General features: G+C 39.9%; 1 protein-coding gene across 8 annotated transcripts in view; it reads left to right on the top strand.

Annotated features, from left to right (window-relative positions):
* Positions 1-23,277, top strand: part of LOC102918165 (paired immunoglobulin-like receptor B) — a 52,829-nt gene that overhangs the window by 25,839 nt on the left and 3,713 nt on the right. For 2 of the 8 annotated variants that reach the window (XM_076568636.1, XM_076568628.1), the window contains exon 11: positions 15,925-16,075. The exons of 2 other annotated variants lie outside the window; for them this stretch is intronic. The gene's annotated coding sequence lies outside the window, so the exon portion shown is untranslated. Of the gene's footprint in view, positions 1-6,413; positions 8,184-12,652; positions 13,917-15,924; positions 16,076-23,277 lie in introns of those variants that run through there. 4 more of the 8 variants (XM_076568634.1, XM_076568625.1, XM_076568627.1 and 1 more) reach the window with 3 other exon arrangements.

Below are 23,277 nucleotides of genomic sequence, written 5' to 3'. Positions count from 1 at the left end.
TGTCATCTAGCAGAAGGTCCTCTGGATTTCAGATGTTGACCTGGCTTCTGGTTGGGTAGGAGGCTTCAGGGAGCTGTCCTGATTTTGGGAGTTCAGAATGCTGGTCTTGCTTCTGGGGATCAGAATTCTGGCCAGGCTTCTGATGGTTCTGCCAGAGATATGGACCAGGAAATGTTGATGAGGAAAGGAGGGACAGTTGGAGTTATGCTGAGCAAGCATGGGTGGGTGGGTGAAGGGAAGTATTACCCAGAGTTCAAGATGCTGGCCTGGCCTCTGGGGGGAGAGGAGCATTCCTCTGGAGATGTGGGCTGAGATTTGGTGGCAGTGGGAGAAGGGGTTGGTGGGTTATGTAGTCAGGAATGAAATGGGTGGGAGGCAGTCTTACCTGGTTTTCAGGATGCTGAACAGTCCTTTGAGAGGTGGAAGATTTTCTCCAGGAGTGTGATTCAGTATCTGGTGACAAAGACAGGAGGAGCAATTGTGGTTATGCTGGGTAGGGCAGGGGAGGGCTGGGTGGGATGGTGGCCTATCTAGCTTTTAGGATGCTGGCCTGGTTTCTCATGGGGTAGAAGACTTCTGCCAGAGGTGTGGGAGAATCAGTTTGGTGTTTTCTTTTTCAAGTTTACCATTCTATGTGACTTCTTATTTTATTGCAATGAAATAGTTTAAGTGTAAATTTAGTTTATTCATAAAATCTAGTGAAATATTTCATCAAATGTGACTACTACCTCCAGAATAGAAACATTTTCCCTGTTAGCATGTTTACTGGTGTTGTCCTTGTTTTGGTCTTGTTTAGGGAGGCTTAATGTTATTTTCAATGGGTGTATCTTCCCTGTCATTTCTAGGGCACACAATCTCACAGAATATTTCAAGGTCTTATGGCTTTGAAAATCTTTCTGATCCCTCTTCTTCAGTGTTCCCTGAGACATAGGAACAGATGCTGTATAGGAGGTGTATCAGTTGGGAATGTTCATCCCCAATCAGTTGTTCTCTGCAATTTGAATAATTGTATATTTCTGTAATGGTCTCTGTCTCCTACAAAGAGAAGCTTCTGTACTGATGGGTAAGAACTATGCTTACCTGTTAATTAGTCCATTGTTTTACAACAAAACAAACAAATAACCCACAAGAAGTTATAATATTATATTGGTGACACAATTAAGTAGGTACAGTGTGAATATATTTTCCTGAATGTGTAAGACAATGATTGGCTTGTAGAATGGTAATGTATTTTTCTGAACATTTAAAGGACTAACCACTCTCTCCAAAACAACTGATAAAGCAACTCATGAATGAGAGAGAATAATTATTCTTCTTTTAGTGGTCACTAATTGATGGGAGTTATTTGTCTAAGTATGGAAACTCATGAAAATAATCACTTTTCACATTAGTATGTTCACTGACACTACATTGTTCAGGTTTTGTTTGCTTCTGTGGAAAATACATAATTCATTTCTTTATACATTTCTAGGAGAAATTGTTCACCCAAAGACTTATTGGTATTGTGGCACTAACAATCTTTCTCTACCCTCCTCTCTAATGTTCCATAGGCCTGAGATTTAGGAGCTATGATGTAAATGTATCTGTTAGGGCTGGACTCGCCACAATTCATTGATCTCTACTCCTGTGTCCAGTTGTGATTTTTTGTGATGGCCTCCACTTGTTTTAAAGACAGGAATTCATGATGAGAGATTGATCTGCTGAAGACATAAACACACACACAACAAAAACAGACTGACTCATCAGTTTATATCTATATATTTGTGCACATACATATACAATAATTATAGTAAGCAAATAAAAAACAGTTGGAGGTGTGTGAGAACTTGGAGGGAGGGTATCTGGGATTGGCTGGAGGGCAGGCAAGGAGAGGGAAATTGATGTAATTCTATTTCAATTAAAAATATATTTTAAAAATAATAAGAACTAACTACACTTGAACAGTAGATGTTTCTTATCACAATTGACAATATGTTAAATGAATCAGAAATTGATGTGGTATATAAATTCAAATAATTAGATTGGATTGGCTTTCTATTTGAAGGAAACCATATGAGGACATGACAGAACAAAAGATAGAGGCAGTTGGTAGGACAACTGGCCTGATGAATGATGACCTGCATTTCTGTCATTTGGGTATGTGTGTGGGAATAAATTCATGGTGGATATTGCTACATTTCAACATCATGGAAGAGAAGAAGGAATGTAAGAGGCAAAATATTGGGATAATGGTGGCCAAATAATATCTTCTAGGCAAAATAAATCCATAAAAAATGTGAACTAGGCAGCCTACCTAGTCCTATAATTGTCTGATCCAGTCAGTGGTCAATTATGGGTCAGGTAAGGAGTCATTTGACTCTGTATGTTTTTCAGTTAGTTACTCATGGAAATTTCTTGGTGGACACTCATTGTCTTCAGTTGTACACTCACCAGTGAGTCCTGTCAGATTCCTATGGTACCTAACCCATGTGCATATAGATATCCTCAGTTAAAGTCAGTGAAAAATAACAAAACATAAAGACACAGATGAGGAAATGAGAATTGTAGGAATGAGATGTGAGTTGCTAGGGATACAAGGGAGATAGAAGTCAGTGAGGCAAGAATAATTAAAGTAATATATATATAATATATGTAATATATAGTATTTTTGAAATATGATGTTCTCTGAAGGGAAGTCTGAGCTTCCATATGAATATCAATGATACTTGATGCCTAACTCAATCCAATCCCAGACATCAATGTGTCTGTTAAATTGTCATGTGTGTTACAATTGAAACCTATGCAGACTTCAGGACAATAAGTAAAATACTTGCAGAAATCAGTCTCCTGAGCATGCATTCAGCCTGGCTTGCTTTTCTTAGCTAGCAAGAGTGATTTCTATAAATTCTCATTGTGGTTAACTGCAAGTGCACTTTCTTGTCACATACTGTTTTAATGTCTCACAAATCCAGTTCAACATTCACTGTGGCATTTATGATTCCCTGAGAAGTGCGTAATCAGAAGGTGAGGAATGTTATAGAGTGAAGATTCCAATTTGGACCAGATTAACCTTCACACCCTCCAAGTCATGGTCATATAGCAATGGTTACACCCTGGCACCCATGGAAACTGAGATAAAAACACCCACAAATCTCAGCACTAATATTTTGCAGGTGGCCAACAACCTGAGGCAAAATAGGAAATGGAGCTATACTCCTCTTGTTTCAAAGGAACAGTTGTGTGTACTGCATGGTGAGCATTGATACTTGAAAAATCCCAGCACTTTGACATTGTGAATGACAATTTCAGCACCTTTTTACTTTCATTTATGCCTCTTCATTTGGAAATTTTGTGGGGGCTTTGAGGAATAATTAAAATGTATAAAATAGGAGCCTCTTTAAATAAAATAAATTCCTTTTGGAAAAGAATCCCCAAGACCATGGAGCCATATAGTATGATGGATGACTTTACCCACAGGAATCCCTCTGTGCTCTCTGGATTACACCAAGACAAAGCAAGTTAGAGATTTACTAACTGGACAAATTTGACCACAAGGATGAAAACTGTACACTCTTGATCCAGAGTCTAAGGTCATTAAGAGCAAGAGTTCAGTTAATAAGTATACAGGAATCAGAATGTACAGTATAATAGAAAAAGAGTAAGATAGCAGGACCTTCCATTTTTGGAACATGTGAGAAGAACAGATCCATATACTAACACCAAGACAAAAAGGAAGGCAATTAGGAAATAACTCAGTGCTTATGCTGCATCATGTCCCTTGAGAAAAGAATATTGTTCTTAAATTGTAGTGGAATGTCTGGTCTCCAGAGGAAGTCCTTTTCCAAAAGTCAAGCATTTGAATGAGACCTCCATTCCCTCTCAAGGGCTTGAATAAAATTCTTGCTTGCTAAAAGCAGTCATTTTCCTTATTGCAGTGAGGAGGAACTTGTGGCCCTTACATTAATATAAGAATGTGCATTGAATAGTTACTGAACCTTTGGGAACAATAGGCACTTAGTTGCTGAGTGTATTGCTTTTGTTTCTAGAGTAAAGTTAATAACTGCTTTTGTCACTGAATAATTAAGCCTGTTTTCAATCTTGTCTGTGCCTAAACTATTGAGTATAAAAGGTTTACCCTTTTTCAATTAGGAGTGCCATCCTGATGCATCAACAGATAATGTCAGACTCCTCCTTCCCCTCAGAGTCTCCACACCTCCTCTTTGGGACCTGAACCCCACTGGAGTTGGACTCGGGCAGAGCATAGCAATAAAATGACTCTGAACAACATTCTGCTATATTCACAGATCACTATCTTTTTCAGCCATCATCAGAGACTTCTTTTTGCAGAATATAGGAACTAATACAGAGCCCTATAACTGGACAATGTGCAGAGAGGGACCTTGAAATCCTTAATGGAATGTATCCATCAAATCCCTTCCCTCTGGGCTCTCAGAACTCTGAGAAAGAGGAGATGGGAAGACTGTAAGAGCCAGGGGAGATGGAACAAAGGAAACACTGTCATCCAGACACAACACAGTGTTACAGATATTGACTCCCGGAGACTGTGGCAGCATGCACAAGTCTAAGCCAAATAGTGTCCCAGTGCTGAGATGGTATATGGACATAAGACCGCAGTCCTAAACAAGAAGCCACTTGCAAATCATAACCACTTGCAAAAGAAAAACTGTTTTTTCACTTGATATATAAACCACACTTAAATGTAGGATCCATGTCTAGCAGTACATTGCCAACAAAAAATGTACTCAATGCTGTTTTTGGAGTGTTTTTGTCATGTGTGTGTGTCTGCACAGGTTTTTTTTTTTTGTGTTTCATGTCTTTTGCTTATATATTATGATTTCCTGTTTTCTGTTTTTGTCGTATTTATGTGTGTGCAAATGTGTGTTTCTCACTGTCTACATATATTTCTTTACTTATGCTTTGGTACATACTTCTGTTTGTGTAATCCTATTATTGTTTGCCTTTATTTATTTATTTCCTCTCACCTTATTTTATTTTATTTACTTTTTAGATGACATTTTGCTTTCTAAGGATGGAGATAAAAACAGGATATGGATGTGGATAGGTGTTGTGGTGTGGAGAATCTTGGAGGAGCTCTAGAGTGGGAAATCATAATTAGAATATATTGTACAAGAAAAATCTATTTTTAATTAAGAAACAGAAAAATAAAAAGGGTCAAGGAATATATAAAAATTGTAATAAATTATTATATATACTATTATAAATGAAAACCACAAGCTTCAGCTATTTTTATCTTTTATTTATTCATTTTAAATTATTATGTTTTTATTCATTTTACATACCAACTACAGATGCCCCTCTCATCTCTCTTCTCACTCCACCTCCGACCTTCCCTGGGCTCACCCTCCACTCCTTCCTCCCATGGGGGAACAGCAAATCCTGCTATATTCAGTCGAGGTAGGACCAAGCCCCTGCTCCCTGCATCAAGGGTGAGAAAGGCTTCCAACCATAGGTAATGTGATCCAGAAAGCCAGCTCATGCACCAGGGATAGAGCCTAATCCCACTGCGAGGGGCCCCTCAGACAAACCAAGCTACAGAACTGTCTCCCATATGCAGAGGGCATAGTCTGGTCTCATGCATCTCATGCACATTCTACATTTGTCAGTCTAAAGTTCATGAGTTCCTTTGAGCTTGGTTCTGCTGTTTCTGTAGATTTAATGATCTTTACTCCCATTGCTCATAGAATCCCTCTTCCCTCTCTTTGACTGCACTCCCGGAGTTCAGCCTGGCACTTGCCTGTGGATTGCTGTATCTGTTCCCATCAGTTACTTGATGAAGGCTCTATGATGACAGTTAGGGTATTCACTAATCTGATCACCAGGGAAGGCCAATTCAGGTACCCTCTCCACTATTGCTAGTTGTCTAATCTGAGGTCATCCTTGTGGATTCCTGAGAATTTCCCTAGCACCAAGTTTCTCCCTTACCCCATAATGTCTCCCCCTAATATTTATACACTAGGTGGTCCAGGGGCCTATTCCTTATAGGCCTTGTGACCCTCAGGTTGAGGTGGACATTCAAATGTTATGCATAATATTGAAGCAGCCCACGGGTGTCAGAACTCAATGATGTCCTGTAGCCCCTAGTATGAGAAGAGGAAGCCCAAGAATTTAATTAAATAATGGTGAGCCGGATGCAGGTTCTCTGTGCCAGATAGGTGAAGGAAGACAGGTTCCTAAACCTATTGACATGGGGATGGCAAACAATAGAATTCATGATAAGGAATCCAAGGGAAGGTAGTCAAAGGGAACCCTTGGATAGTCAAGAAAAAATAGGTCTTAATATGGCACCACATATGAATTTTGCTAGTCAGAATCTTATCATGTGTCATCACTATATGTGACCTTCTCTGTGCTACTGTTCAAACAGAATGATGGTCTCTTGTGCTTCCTTTTAGGTACATCTCATTTCCATCATCAGGGCTGATCCAGTCTTTGTGATCATCTCACTGAAACCAGTGACCATATGGACTATATACTCTGAATAATAAGAGAAACAGAGGCCCTTGGGATAGACAGAGTCCATTGGAGACTAGGAACAAGGTCAGGTTCTTCATCCCATAAATGATACAGCAACAAACAGGAAAATATTATTGTTACTTTCATAGCCCTAATGTCTGGTCAGAGCACAGTGATGCCATGGAGCTGGTGGTGACAGGGGAGAAGATACTCAGGCGTCCAAGCCCAAGATTTTTCCTCAGAAATAGGTCTGTGTTTAGTGATGTTCCCTTCTCACAGACATTCCTGAATGATGTGGGAGAGGCTTTGTGACCCTACTTGACATACTCTCACCTTCTATCTGATAATTTTACAGTGGACATAGCCTATCAATGCAGAAAATCCCTGTGGTGAGCTAGGGAGATGACAGGATCCTCCAGTATTTCTCACAGCTGAGGTATGATGGGTTTCCTCTGACCAAGCAAGGAGAACAAGAGCTCTCCAGGATTTTGGACTCACAGGAGACTTCTAGTAGGCAGACCCAGGCCCTGTTCTCTATAGTCCTTGTAATCCCAGTGGCCTGGGGACATTCAGATGTTTTGTCTACTACTAGAGAAACCCACAATTGTGGTCAGAATGAAGTGAGTCCTGTAAAAACAAATATGACTGAGAAAGCCCCATCAATGACTCTATAATTTTTCTTAATTCCTTAAACTCTTTTCCATAAGCCTTGCACTGATGTGGCATGTGGCTGAGGGGGTTCCAATCTGAGCTAGAGTGCCAGAGTGTGAGATACAATGACAACTGCAGGCTACATGGAGAGGACAGATATTTGGAAGGAACAATATCTTCAATAGACAACCTGACATCCCTCTAGGGCTATGTAAGAAGCCCTCCTTGTTAAACTGCCAAGGCTCTATCCTGGCCACTGGGGAAAATCTGACCTTTCAATGTGGTTTTGACACCAGCTATGACAGATTCAATCTGTCCAAACAAACAAGATGTGACTTCTTCCACAGCCCTGACTGGCAGTTTCAGTTTGGGTTCTCTAATGCTAACTTTGCCATGAGCCATGTGGGAATTTCCTACGTGTGCTACTACACATGCTTCTCCATGTGACTGGTCCCCAGTAACAACTGGAAATACTGACCATGGGGGTGAAGCCATGTCTCAGTCAGAGACCCATTCTCTTTAAGGCCCTGTAGGTAGAAGCCTGCAGGTGGGTTGAGAATCTCAATTACAAAAGAGGGGAGAAGAGCAATGAAATGGCAGAGCAGAAAGAGAGTACCCAGGTCCCCAGAGACAGCCCTCTGTGAGGTCTCATCTCAGAATCAAGCTGCCATCCCTTCATCTCTCCTCTCTAGCTGGCTGCAACTACTTGCCTCTCAGTATAAGCAAGACTTAAGCTATCTTCAGGTATATTACACTGCTGTTTCAATCATGGAATATGGTAGACAGTACCTCTGTCCAAAGAGGCAGAGTCATTTTCTCAATGCATCAATGATCAGAATCCTAAACCCAGCTCTTGGAGCTGGGACAGAACACTTTATTTTTTTTATTTTTATTTTTTTTAATATTTTTTTTACTCCATCACAGGCAATTTATTTTGTTCTATTCATTCACAGTTAATACAGAAAATACTTGGAAACATTTCCATATAATATTTGACACAGAAATCATCAAATAGAAGTATACAATGTTGACAGGAGGCAGTACATTTATAATTTATAACCCCAAATGTATTTATAAATTAGAAATGGAAAGATCTACAAATGAAATTATGAAGGTTCACCAAAGTCATTTAATCTGTCAGTTTCTCATTCATTTTTATGTCTTAATAATATTCTATTGTATGAATAAGCCACATTTTATTTCTCTCCAGTATTTGATAGCTATTTGAGTTGTTTTAACTTTTTTACTATTAGCAACACACTGCTGTAAACCTTCATGTACATGTTTCATAGGTGCACATTTTCAGTAGTTTGAGGTTATATTCCTAAGGGTAGAATTGTTGAGTAACAGAGTAACAATGTTTTGCATTTTGACCAACCACCAGACTGTTTTGCCAAAGTGGCACACCATTTTACAATCTCACCAAATCCTTGTTTTTAAGGCCCTGATTTTCGTACAAAAGCATTCAATCATTCTGTCAGACCAAACCAGGAAAAGTAAACTATAGTTCAGAGCTGTTCTATTCCATTTACTATGCAAAGCCAATCTTGGCGTTTGCAACTCTCAGCCCTTTTGAGTATTCTTGCAGTGTACACCTTTTCCTCCACCACTTTTTTTTTCTTCTTTTTTTCTGGTTTATTTCTATCTATTACAAATGTATAAAAAATCCTCCATCAACACTGCTGATAGCAGCAGAACCTTGAGAAATATACCTTTGGTTTGCCTCAGAAAAGGAACACATATTGCACTGTAAAGTTTATAAAATTGGCGCAAAACATTGTAATAATGTTACAATACCAGTTTTAAGAGTTCAGTGACTAATGGGGAGCCGATGGGATACATGCAGAACTGTGAAAGCGATCTCACTTAGCCAGCTGTACACGAAGACTGTAAATCTACATTCAGATCATTTCTGAACTAAGACTATCATCTCAGTTTATCTGTTGAGGTCAACCAGGAAACCCTAGAATATACCTTGATTTTTGCAAAAGAACAAAATAGGGGGAGGGGTTTCTTCAGCATTTCAGTCCACGAGTAACAGTATCCTAACAGGCAAAGTGTTCTCTCACTGTCAACATAGAATGAACTGCTGCTGGAGGTCAACTTGGGTTTTAATTTGCATTAGCACTTACATGCATAGTAGCCCAAGTTGTTGACCTCATGACTTTAAAAAGTAACTCTAAAAAAGTAAAATGGCCCTTCTTGGAAGACTAAAGAAAGACATCCAGCCACAGTTGTAAAAAGACTCATCAAAACAATATACCCTTTTATGAATTACGCCTCAATTAAAAAAAAAGTAGCCCCAAATAAGAAGCAGCTCTGAAAAAGAAAATATAACTTAAGATATTTGAAAAAAACAAGGTGAATATAGGTTCAAAAGTAATTAAGATATATTTTCTTAAGGCTATCTAGAATTAGGCTTTAAAGAATTCTACCATTTTAAGTTTACCACTAGTTACTAGATACCTATTTACAAACAAGATGTTCACCTTTTTTGTTCCTTTATCAAGAGAAAAATCTACCTTCAGACTATGAGGGTGGTGATGGGGAGGGACTAGAAAACAAGATTCAAACAATCCCATGCAAATATCACATTTTTCAAATGGAAGAACTCCAAACTGCACTAGAAGTTCCAATCACTAAGACACTTTCCATTGAAATGATTTAAGTACAACTACATGGCACCAAGGTTTAGGCCTAATATAGGCCTGACAACCAAGTCCTTGTTTTCTGGAAGAAAGGCCTCAAAAGTCCCACTCAATTCCATATAACAATACTTCAAAGATCAATTAGGTTTTCCTTTCCTTAATATTTTTGTTTTTGACTTCTAATCCTAAAGACTAGATTAAAACTTAGCTCATTTCCCAGAAGGTATTGCTTCCCTTTGCTCTATGAAAGAGTCCACCAAGACCTCTTCCTCAAAACCATCATAGCCCCCAGCCTCCAGACTTTGCTTGTAATGCATCTTTCTCAACATCCTGAAAAGGTAATGTAGGTAAAATCTGCTCATAAACATTAAAACTAGTTATTAGAAAGACGTAACTAGGGCTGGAGAGATGGCTCAGCGGTTAAGAGCACTGGCTGCTCTTCCAAAGGTCCTGAGTTCAATTCCCAGCAACCACATGGTGGCTCACAACCATCTGTAATGAGATCTGGCGCCCTCTTCTGGTCTGCAGGGTCACATGCAGGCAGAATACTGTATACATAACAAATAAATAAATCTTTAAAAAAAATTCACCTCTTCTTTAAAAAAAAAAAAAAGAAAGACGTAACTAGCTTTATAATTTAAGTTTTTTTTTTTTTTTTTTTTTTTTTTTTTTGGTTTTTCAAGACAGGATTTCTCTGTGTAGCTTTGCGCCTTTCCTGGGACTCACTTGGTAGTCCAGGCTGGCCTCGAACTCACAGAGATCTGCCTGCCTCTGCCTCCCGAGTGCTGGGATTAAAGGCGTGCGCCACCACCGCCCGGCTATAATTTAAGTTTTAAAGCATAAATACTTGCAGCTTAATCTGCACTGACAATGATTGTCGAAGCCTAGAATTCAACATTTACAAATTCTCATTCACACACACAAAACACACTATTATCACACAACTTGTGTCTTGAGAGAATCTTCTGCTTTTTAAATCTTTGGCCTCCCAGTCAATCCCAAATTCAACCAACTTTTCCGAGTTCTGGTAGTTACCTGGACCACTGAGGCATTGCCACAAGACTTCTTCTCTTTTGAAACATCCTTTTTCTCTAGATATTAGGATAGCTACACCAGCTTGTTTCTTCTGTGGTGTATGTTGGTGTGGGATTATCTATTGCTTGATTTTTCATGGATGTGTTTAGCTTCTTTGGGTTGAATTTTCCCTTCTAGTGCTTTCTGTAGGGCTGGGTTTGTAGACAAGTATTGATTAAATCTAGTTTTATCCTGGAATATTTTGTTTACTCTGCCTATGGTGATTAAGAGTTTTGCTGGGTATAATAGTCTGGGTTGGCATCCGTGGTCTCTTAGTGTCTGCATGAGATTTGTCCATGATCTTCTAGCTTTCATAGTCTCTATTGAGTAGTCTGGTGTTATTCTGATGGGTTTACCTTTATATGTTACTTGGTCTTTTTCCTTTGTGGCTCTTAATATTTTTTCTTTGTTCTGTGTGTTTAGTGTTTTGATTATTATGTGGCGAGGGGACTTTTTTTTTGGATCCAGCCTATTCAGTGTTCTGTAAGCTTCTTGTATCTTCATATGTATTTCTTTCTTTAGGTTAGGAAAGTTTTCTTCTATAATTTTGTTGAATATATTTTCTGTGCCTTTGAGTTGGTATTCTTCTCCTTCTTCTATCCCTATTATTCTTAGGTTTGGTCTTTTCATGGTGTCCCAAATTTCCTGGACATTTTGTGTTATCACTTTTTTGTCTTTAGTGTTTTCTTTGACTGACGAATCTATTTTCTCTATCATGTCTTCAGTGTCAGAGATTCTCTGTTCCATCTCTTGCAATCGGTTGGTTATGCTCGTTTCTGTAGTTCCTGTTCGTTTTGTCAGGATTTCTATTTCCAGCATTCCCTCAGCATGTGTTTTCTTTATTGTCTCAAATTCATTTTTCAGATCTTGGAATGTTTCTTTCATCTGTTTAATTGCTTTTTCTTGGCTTGATTTGATTTCTTCCCATTTTTTGTTCGTTTTTTCTTCCATTTCTTTAAGGGAGTTTTTAATTTCCTCTCTAATGGAGTTTTTCATTTCCTCTTTAAGGGAAGTTTTTATTTCCTCTTTAAGAGAGTTTTTCATTTCCTCTTTAAGGAAAGTTTTTATTTCCTCTTTAAGGTAGTTTTTCATTTCCTCTTTAAGGAAAGTTTTTATTTCCTCATTGAGGGAATGTTTTATTTCTTCTTTAAGGGCCTCTATCATCTTCTTAAAGTCATTTTTAGGGTTGATCTCTTCTGTTTCTTCTGTCATGGTATGTTTAGGTCTTGCAGGTGTAGAATCACTAGGTTCTGATGTTGCCATATAGGTCTTTATGTTGTTGCCTGTATTTTTGCACTGGCTTCTACTCATCTTTTCCTCTGTGCAGTGCAGGTGGTGTCTGTGTCTGAGAGTGCCTCTCTTGTTCTAGTTTTTAGTCTTGGTTTAGTAGGGGTTCATGGTTAAATTGGTGCTATTGGGCTGTTTCTTCAGGGACAGCTGATTTCAGTCAGTGAATTATATACTTATGATTCTTGTGATCTGGTTTGGTGACTGGGTAGCGCCTTCTTCTGTGTTCCCAGGTCACGTTTTGTTCATTTGTCAACTCCTCAGCTGATCTTGTTTCTTCAGACTTCAAACTGTAGGCATCTGAATCCTCTCCCAGATGGGTTTCAGCGGAGCAGGGTAGTCTCACCAACACTTCCAAGTTGTTGGGTTTCACAGGATCAGCAGTTGGGCCCTGGGTTGTCCCCAGATGGAGTGTCCAGACTCGCCCTGGTTCCAACCCACGGAGATAGCCTCTTCCCCAGGTGTTGGGGCTAGGGGCGTCCCCGTTCCAAGCTGTGTCCGCCCCTCTCCATCCCCAGGCCTGTCCACCCCTGTGGCCCACCGCCACAAGCCCACCTGCATCCACTTGTCTCCACCGCTGGGCCTGTATGTGCCTGTAGGCCGCTGCCACCGGGCCCTTCCACCTCCGCAAGTTGCCGACCTGCGTCCGCCTGTCTCCGCTGCGTGGCCTGTGCACCTCTGTGGGCCGCCGCCAGGCCTGAATGTCTCTGTCAGTCGCCGCCGCTGGTCCTGTCCACCTCCGTCTGCTTATCAATGCCGCAGGGCCTGTACACCTCTGTGGGCTGCCGCTGGGCATGAATGTCTCTGCCAGCTACCGCTGGGCCTAAATATCCCTGTCAGCCACTGCTGCCAGACCCATCTACCTCCGTGGGCCGCTGCCACAGGCCTACCTGCTTCTGCTTGTCTCCGCCATCTTGAATCCCAGCTTTCGACAGAACACTTTAAAGAGACCAAAAGTTGCTATAGTATTCAAGATTCATCTCCAAACTAGTGTTTATATCCTTGTGCCATGTGAAGCTCACTGTCTCTCAAAAGGTACCCTTGTCCTATCCTCTCTAACTTAAATGTCACTCAGCATCCTTTCTGAAGAGAATTTTTTTATTTAGCAATGAATGAGTGATCCTTAAGGAGGATCATTCAGAGTAGTATTCACCCTTCACTGTGGTTTTGGCCAATGAGATTGTCTTGAGAAATGCCCATCCTAAGCCCTTCACTGGCATCCAGGAAATTCAAGGTAAATATTGTTGGGAACACAAAAGTCCTTGTGTTTACAGAAAACAAAACAAAACAAAAAACAAAAACAGGAGTGTGAAACATGCAGGGTTGTCATTTCAAGGAAAACTTTGTATAATCTATTTTTTTCACCCAGAAGGACAGGGTTGGAGATGATTAATAACCTGATTATTTATAATGCCTATAGGCCCTGGCCAAATCAAGCTCCCAAATCAGAATATAGCTCACTAATAGTCTATATGACATTTCCATTATTTCAGCCAGGGGCTCTCCCAGATGCTACAACCAAGACCAGAGGTGGCTAATGACCCAAATAAACACTATCCTATCTGTATGACTGAGGCCATTCAAGATACTTTCTTAATTCCTTAAGATAATACAAGTAACCTTTCTCTAAAACCTATCTTCTTGAAAGAAATGACTTGCACTTTGAGTTGAGTTTAAATAAAATGATACCTCCTTGTGTACACATGATTGTACCACACCAAGATTTTCACTCCAATTTGTACTGTGCTTAAATAAGCTCACAATAAATGGCTCATGGTCAGACTCTAATGGTTTCAATCAGCAGTGGACAACTAAGCTATGCTGAATGGGATTTCCTTCTTGCCTCATGCCAATTGTTCTGTTTGCTGGCTCTAGCATATGCAAGGACCCCAATCAATATCAAAAGCTCTTGAGTACATTGAAGTGCAAATTAAAAAGGATGGGTATAGATCAGTCTGTCTTTACTCTCTATTTTCTCCATTCAAAGGATTCATCTAAGAGTTCACATCCCACAGTGTTCCAATGATAGGAATTGACCTTGCTTTGTTAATTATGGAACCTGGTATATAGTTTCTCTGTCTAGAAACGAGAGCTGTTGACACCCATGTGTAATTTCTAGAATTATAGCACAGCAGCATCAGCAAGAATTCTCCATGTTTTCTTTGACATTAGCCTTCAGGGTGACATTCAGAGACTGAGTCTGTGTTGATTTGCACTCCTTGTACAAAGTGACAGCCATGAATGACTCCTACTTGTTCTGAATGCCTTCTGCACCCCAAACAAGGAGAATATATAGATGTGACCGTTAAGGCTCCTATCAGGCAGATCTTAGACCAGTGACAGTCTCTAGCCATCTATGTCCTGTCCCACATCTCTTACAGCTGTGATTTATAAGAGTTACAAAATGGCAAGAGAAGGAACATTTTATTTACTCACTGACCTTAGGGTCTGAAATTAATATGAGGAAAGTATTAGGTTGACAAGAAAGTATATGAAAACCCAACAGTTTAGAATCCACTTCTGCATGCATACTCTCCTTGAAAATCTTTTGGATCTTTTGTTGAGAGTTACCACTACATCAAACTCTGTAAGATGCAACCTCCTACTTTAACCAGCCTTTCCTAGGTTCTATGTGAGAGGTGGTTGGAGAACAGGCTTTGTCAGCTAAGTTCAATCCCTAACATGGGTTGGACCTGGGGAGAGTATGGGGCTGATTGTGAAGAGATGCAATGGGGTCCATTAGAGATAAGAAATAGGGACTTGCCCTGAGCATCAAGTGTTTCTATTTTTGAGACACTCTGAGGAAGCAGCACTTTACCAACACCTGGGTGGTCTCTGAATTCTACCAGCTCAGAGAGTAAGAATGCTGAGATCACAGAGGAGTTGAATAGATTGTAGTGGAAGCTGGTGCCCTCAGCATATATGCACCTTTAGGGAGAACGATTCCAGGCTGTGGGAACCCATCCACATGGCCCTCCTAAGCTCCCCTGGGCCACCACACTCAGTGTACACCTGAGAAGAGGGAACTAAATACCTGTTCCCTGCACTGACTCTATGACTAGTTGGAACATCTCATGAGCAATTCAGTTGGTTGCCACTCAGAATCATCTGTTTATGCTGTTTATTGTTGCTCTTTTCCTGACAACTTCCAAACCACCCTTTCTTATAGAATTTTAGATTAGGACACATGGATCATTTTATCATAAAAGAATACAATTCTATCACCATATTCAGAAAATTGCATCACCTAAGTATAATAGTTGTACAGAATAGTTTGTCTCAATATCGACACTTTTTATCTAGATACTTTATTTTCTATTTCTTAAAGATTTACTAATTTTATGAATCATTTACCTGCATGCATGTGTGCCCCATTCATATGTGTGCTTAAGGATGGTTGTGAGCCATCATATGAGTGTTGGGCTTCAACTAAACTTGGGTCCTCTGGAGAAAAAGCAAGTGCTCTTAAGTGCACTTCTATTTAGATATTTTAAATAAAAGTTACTAATATCCCAAAGTAATTTGAAATGTTTTACAAAAATTATATACTTATGAGAAAACATGTATGAAGTATTCAATATTTTTGAGAATTTGTGTGTGTGTATATATATATATATCTTTTGGATTTTTTATTTTCTATGAGTATATGAAAGAAAGATTTTTATTTGGACATATTAGATTTATTCCATATTTATAGAAGGTGTATTCAATTATGACTACTTTCTGCTGCATGCAGAAAATAAATGAATCATTTAGCATAAAATGAAAATTTTATTTAAATTTTAAAAAGTGTTCGATCCTGCCCCAGACTTCCCTTCTGGACCAGAGGTGAGTATCCAGGTCCAACCCGGACCCTATCCCTGGGCACCAGCCACTCCGGGAAGAACAGGCTCTAGCCACTGGGCGGGTCCCCTTCTAGCCCCACCGGGAGGGATCCCCTGCTCCAAGCCCCCCTGGCAGCCCCTGCAATCTCCGCGCCCTGCCCCCCACGCCCATCTGCCCGAGACCCCAGCCACTTCCTGAGACTTAGAGACCGGCCCCCAGCTCCCATCCTGCCCCCAACTTCCCTTCTGGAACAGAGGTGAGTATCCGGCTCCAACCTGGACCCCATGCCTGGGCACCAGCCACTCCGGGAAGACCTGCCCAACTTGGCTACAGGCTCTGGCCACCGGGCGGGTCCCCTTCTAGCCCCACCAGGAGGGATCCCCTTCTCCAAGCCCCCTGACAGCCCCTGCAATCCCCGTGCCCTGCCCCCACACCCATCTGCGTGAGACCCCAGCCACTTCCTGAGAATTAGAGACCGGCCCCAAGCTCCCATCCTGCCCCCGACTTCCCTTCTGGACCAGAGAGTTGGACAAGAGAACTCCCTTTTGGACAAGAGAGAGACTTCCTGAATCTGTCAGCTCTTTCTGACACAAGTACACTGATAAGACCAAGAAGGAACCACGAGGAGATGGGCAGACATCAAGGCAGAAGTACATACAACAAAATGAAGAGCAATACAGCATCACCAGAACCTAACCCCCCTCCAACATCTAGACCTGAACACCAAAAATTGGAAGAAGCAGAAGAAAGTAGCCTTATGAATAACTTCATGAAGAAGGTAGAGGCTTGTGTAGAGGAAAAGACAAGAAAATTGGAAGAATGCTGTACACAACTAGAGGAAAGGGCAAACAAATTAGAAGAAAACAATGAAGCCCTCCAAGAAAACAATAAAGCCCTCCAAGAAAACAATAAACTCCTGGAAGAAAACAATAAAGTCCTGCAAGAAAACAATAAAGCACTGAAAGAAAATCATGAAAAAGTAATGAAACAAACAAAGGAAACAGTCCAAGTCCTGAAAAGGGAAATTGGAAAAATAAAGAAGACACAAACAGAGGGAATGCTGGAAATAGAAAACCTGAGTAAAAGACTGGGAACTTCAGATGCAAGTATAACCAACAGAATGCAAGAGATGGAAGAGAGGATTTCTGGCATTGAAGACACAGTAGAAGAAATAGTTTCATCAGTCGAAGGAAACACTAAAGCCAACAAAGTTATGAACCAAAATGTCCAAGAAATTTGGGACACCATGAAAAGACCAAACCTATGAATTATAGGGATAGAAGAAGGTGAAGAATACCAACTCAAAGGCACAGAAAAAATATTAAACAAAATTATAGAAGAAAACTTTCCCAACTTAAAGAAGGAAATGCCTATGAAGATACAAGAAGCCTATAGAACACCAAACAGACTAGACCCCCCAAAAAAATCCCCTCGACACATAATAATTAAACAACTAAATGTACAGAATAAAGAAAGAATATTAAGAGCAGCCAAGGAAAAAGGCCAAGTGACCTATAAAGGTAAACCCATCAGAATAACACCCGATTTCTCAATGGAGACTTTGAAAGCCAGAAGGACCTGGACAGATGTAATGCAGACACTAAGAGACCATGGATGTCAGCCCAGACTAATATACCCAGCAAAACTTTCAATCATCATAGACGGAAGGAACAAGACATTAGAAGACAAAGCCAGATTTAAACAATACCTATCCACAAACCCAGCCCTACAGAAAGCACTAGAAGGAAAATACCAACCGAGGGAAGTCAGATACACACTCAAAAACACAGGCAATAGATAAAGCCACAACAGTAAACCTCAAAGAAGAGAAGTACACACACACTACCACCAAAAATAAAGGGAGGAAGAATCACTGGTCATTAATATCCCTTAATATCAACGGACTTAATTCACCTATAAAGAGACATAGACTTACAGAATGGATACGAAAGCAGGACCCATCTTTCTGCTGCATACAAGAAACACATCTCAAATTCAAAGACAGACACTACCTAACAATAAAAGGCTGGGAAAAGACTTTTCAATCAAATAGTCTTAAGAAACAAGCAGGGTGAGTTCGAGGCCAACCTGGTCTCCAAAGCGAGTTCCAGGAAAGGCGCAAAGCTACACAGAGAAACCCTGTCTCGAAAAACCAAAAAAAAAGAAAAAAAAAAAGAAACAAGCAGGGTAGCCATCCTGATATCCAACAAAATAGACTTCAAACTAAAATCAATCAAAAGAGATCAAGAAGGACATTACATAATCATCACAGGAAAGATCGATCAAGATGAAGTTTCAATTCTGAACATATATGCCCGAAACAAAAGGGCACCCACATATGTAAAAGAAACATTACTAAAGCTTAAACCACATATAAAACCCCACACATTAATAGTGGGAGATCTCAACACCCAACTTTCGCCAGTGGACAGATCTCCCAAATCGAAACTTAACAGAGAAATAAAGGACTTAACTGATGTCATGACCAAATTGGACCTAATAGATATCTACAGAACATTCCATCCTAACAAGAAAGAATATACCTTCTTCTCAGCACCCCCATGGAACTTTCTCTAAAATCGACCACAAACTTGGCCACAAAGCAAATCTCAACAGATACAAAACAATCAGAATAACCTCCTGTGTTCTATCAGACCACCATGGTTTAAAGCTAGATTTCAACAACAACAAAAACTACAGAAAACCTACAATCTCATGGAAACTGAATAATGGTCAACTGAATCACTAATGGGTTAAGGAAGAAATAAAGAAAGAAATTAAAGACTTTCTAGAGATCAATGAAAATGAAGACACCACATACCCAAACTTATGGGACACTATGAAAGCAGTGTTAAGAGGGAAATTCATAGCACTAAATGCCCACATAAAGAAGTTGGAGAAATCCCACACTAGTGAATTAACAGCACATCTGAAAGCTCTAGAACAAGAAGAAGCAAAGTCTCCCAGGAAGAATAGACACCAGGAAATTATCAAAGTGAGAGGTGAAATTAATAAATTAGAAACTAAGAGAATAATACAAAAAATTAATTAAACAAAGAGTTGGTTCTTTGAGAAAATCAACAAGATAGACAAGCCCTTATATAAACTAACCAAAAGACAGAGAGAGAGAATCCAAATCAACAAAATCAGAAATGAAAAGGGGGACATAACAACAGATATTGAGGAAATCCAGAGAATTATAAGGTCATATTTCAAAAACCTCTACTCCACAAAACTAGAAAACCTAAAAGAAATGGACATTTTTCTGGATAGATACCACATACCTAAGTTAAATCAAGACCAGATAAACTATTTAAATAGTCCAATAACCCCTAAGGAAATAGAAACAGTCATTAAAGTTCTCCCAACCAAAAAAAGCCCAGGACCAGATGGTTTCAGCACACAATTCTACCAGATCTTCAAAGAAGAGTGAATACCTATACTCTCTAAATTGTTCCACATAATAGAAACAGAAGGAACATTACCAAACTCCTTCTATGAGGCTACAATTACCCTGATTCCTAAACCAAACAAGGATGCAACAAAGAAAGAGAACTACAGACCGATCTCCCTCATGAACATTGATGCAAAAATACTCCATAAAATACTGGCAAACAGACTCCAAGAACACATCAGAACAATTATCCACCATGATCAAGTAGGCTTCATCCCAGGGATGCAAGGGTGGTTCAACATACGAAAGTCCATCAATGTAATACACCATATAAACAAACTCAAAGAAAAAAACCACATGATCATCTCACTAGATGCAGAAAAGGCATTTGACAAAATCCAACACCCCTTCATGATAAAAGTCTTGGAGCGATCAGGAATACAGGGAACATATCTAAACATAATAAAGGCAATATATAGCAAACCAACAGCCAACATCAAATTAAATGGAGAGAAACTCAAAGCAATTCCACTAAAATCAGGAACGAGACAAGGCTGTCCACTCTCCCCATACTTATTCAATATAGTACTTGAAGTTCTAGCCAGAGCAATAAGACAACATAAGGAGATTAAGGGGATTCAAATTGGAAAGGAAGAAGTCAAGCTTTCCCTATTTGCAGATGACATGATAGTATACTTGAGTGACCCCAAAGATTCCACCCAGGAATTGATAAAACTTATAAACACCTTCAGCAACATGGCAGGATACAAGATCAACTCAAAAAAATCAGTAGCCCTCCTATATACAATGGACAAAGAAGCTGAGAAGGCAATTAGAGATACATCACCCTTTACAATAGCCAAAAATGACATAAAATACCTTGGGGTAATGCTAACCAAGCAAGTGAACAACCTATATGACAAGAACTTTAAGTCCCTGAAAAAAGAAATTGAAGAAAATGTCAGAAAATGGAAAGATCTCCCATGCTCATGGATAGGCAGGGTTAACATAGTAAAAATGGCAATCTTACCAAAAGCAATTTACAGATTCAATGCAATCCCCATCAAAATACCAACACAATTCTTCACAGACCTGGAAAGAATAATACTCAACTTCATATGGAAAAACTAAAAACCCAGGATAGCTAAAAGAAACCTGTACAATAAAACAACTTCTGGAGGCATCACAATCCCTGACTTCAAGCTCTTCTAATGAGCTACAGTAATAAAAACAGCTTGGTATTGGCATAAAAACCGACATGTGGACCAATGGAATCGAATTGAAGACCCTGACATTAACCCACACACCCATGGACATATAATTTTTGACAAAGAAGCCAAAAGTGTACAATGGAAAAAAGAAAGCATCTTCAACAAATGGTGCTGGCATAACTGGATATCAATGTGTAGAAGGCTGCAAATAGATCCATATCTGTCACCGTGCACAAAACTTAAGTCCAAGTGGATCAAAGAACTCAACATAAATCCAGCTACTCTGAACCTGCTACAAGAGAAAGTAGGAAATATTCTTGAACGCATTGGCATAGGAGATCACTTCCTAAATATAACACCAGTAGCGCAGACACTGAGAGAAACAATCAATCAATGGGACCTCTTGAAACTAAGAAGCTTTTGTAGAGCAAAGGATATGGTCAACAAGGCAAAGTGACAGCCTAAAGAATGGGAAAAGATCTTCACCAACCCCACATATGACAGAGGACTGATATCCAGAATATATAAGGAACTCAAGAAATTAGACATCAAAACGACCAACAGTCCAATTGAGAAATGGGCTTTAGAATTAAACAGAGAATTCTCAACAGAGGAAACCCAAATGGCTGAAAGACATTTAAGGAATTGCTCAACATCCCTAATCATCAGGGAAATGCAAATCAAAACAACTCTGAGATACCACCTTATGCCTGTCAGAGTGGCTAAGATCAAAAACACTGAAGACACTTTATGCTGGAGAGGATGTGGAACTAGGGGAACTCTCCTCCACTGCTGGTGGGAATGCAAGCTTGTACAACCACTTTGGAAATCAATATGGCGCTTTCTTAGAAAATTGGGAATCAATCTCCCCCAATATCCAGCTATACCACTCCTGGGCATATACCCAAGAAATGCTCAATCATACCACAAGAGCACTTGCTCAGCTATGTTCATATCAGCATTGTTTGTAATAGCCAAAACCTGGAAACAACCTAAATCCCCTTCAACTGAAGAATGGATAAATAAATTGTGGCACATATACACAATGGAATACTACTCAGCAAAGAAAAACAATGACATCATACGGTTTGCAGGCAAATGGATGGATCTAGAAAAAATCATCCTGAGTGAGGTAATCCAGACTCAGAAAGACAAATATGGTATGTACTCACTCATAGGAAGATGCTAGATGTGGAACAAGGATGACTAGACTGCTTCTCACATCACCAGTGAGGCTACCTGGAAAACGGGACCCCAAAGAAAGACACGGAGAAATGGACGAGATCTGCATGAACAGCCTGGTCATGAGTGGGAACAATGAAGGGCGACGGTTGAGGGAAAGAGAGTGGGAGATCCTAGCTGGATCAAGAAAAGAGAGGGAGAACAAGGAATAGGAGACCATGGTAAATGAAGACCACATGAGAAGGTGAGAAGGGGAGGAAGCAAAGAGCTAGGGAGGCCCACGGAGATCCACAAAGATACCCTCGCAAAAGACTGCTGGCAATGGTCGCGAGATGGCAAGAACTGACCTACTCTGGTGATGGGATGGCCAGACACCCTGATAGTTGTGCCATAAACCCCATCCAAGGTCTGAGGAATCTGAAGGCAGACATCCACGGCTGGGCCCCTGGTGGAGCACTGGGAGTCTAATTAGTGAGAAAGAAGAGGGTTTATATGAGTGAGAATTGTTGAAGCCAAGGTTGGATAAAGCACCGGGACAAATAACCAAATGAATGGAAGCACAGGATCTATGAACCAAAGGCTGAGGGGCCCCCAACTGGATCAGGTCCCCTGAATGCGTGAGACAGTCATTTGGCTTGATCTGTTTGGGAGGCAGCTGTGTATTGGTGCTGGGTCCTGGGCTCGTTGCATGAGTTGGCTGTTTGAATCCTGGGACTTATGCAGGGACACTTGGCTCGGTCTGGGAGGGGGGGGAATGGACCTGGCTGGACTGAGTCTACCAGGTCGACCCTGGTCCTCGGGGGAGACCTTGATCTGGAGGAGGTGGGAATGGGGGGTGGGCTGGGGGGAGGGGGGGGGTGAGAGGGGGAGAACAGGGGAATCTGTGGCTATTATGTTGAACTGAATGGTGTTGTAAAATAAAAAAAAAATTAAAAAGTGTTCATTGGCAAATACTCATTGTAGAGCTTGAATAGTTCTTGAATTTGTTTTCATACAAGTATATGTTGTAGTTTTACCACAACCACACAAGCACATTGCAATTTTCTATAAGCATTACTATTCATTTCAATGAATATATTTGTAATATAGGCAATATGTATTATTTATGAGTTTATAGAAAATTTAGGATCCACAGATAAAGGAATACACACAATATTTGTATTTCAGTTCTACATATTTTATTATAAAGAAAATTTCCTATCATGAATATTTCTATCTTCAGAAGTATACATGTGTAATTACACATATATGAGTATAAATATGTGCATTTTAATTCTGTATATTATGTGTTTATACATATTTGGAACTTAAAAACTCATTCACATCAATATCCCCAGGTAGAATGGTTTTACATATATACTATTTACTATTATTTATAGACATACACTATCACATTATTAGAACAAATAATAACACATATGTGTTCTCTAAGTGTATCAACCTGCCTTTATGAGTTGCACTGTGGGTAGTGTAGTTAATAAGATGCTGAATGGTTAATGAAGTATAGAGAAACTGGCTACTGGCTGTGCAT

The sequence above is a fragment of the Peromyscus maniculatus genome, chromosome 1 (genome assembly GCF_049852395.1).
Source record: "Peromyscus maniculatus bairdii isolate BWxNUB_F1_BW_parent chromosome 1, HU_Pman_BW_mat_3.1, whole genome shotgun sequence".
In the NCBI taxonomy this organism is placed as follows: Eukaryota; Metazoa; Chordata; class Mammalia; order Rodentia; family Cricetidae; genus Peromyscus; species Peromyscus maniculatus.
This window is presented reverse-complemented; position numbering and strand designations above follow the sequence as displayed.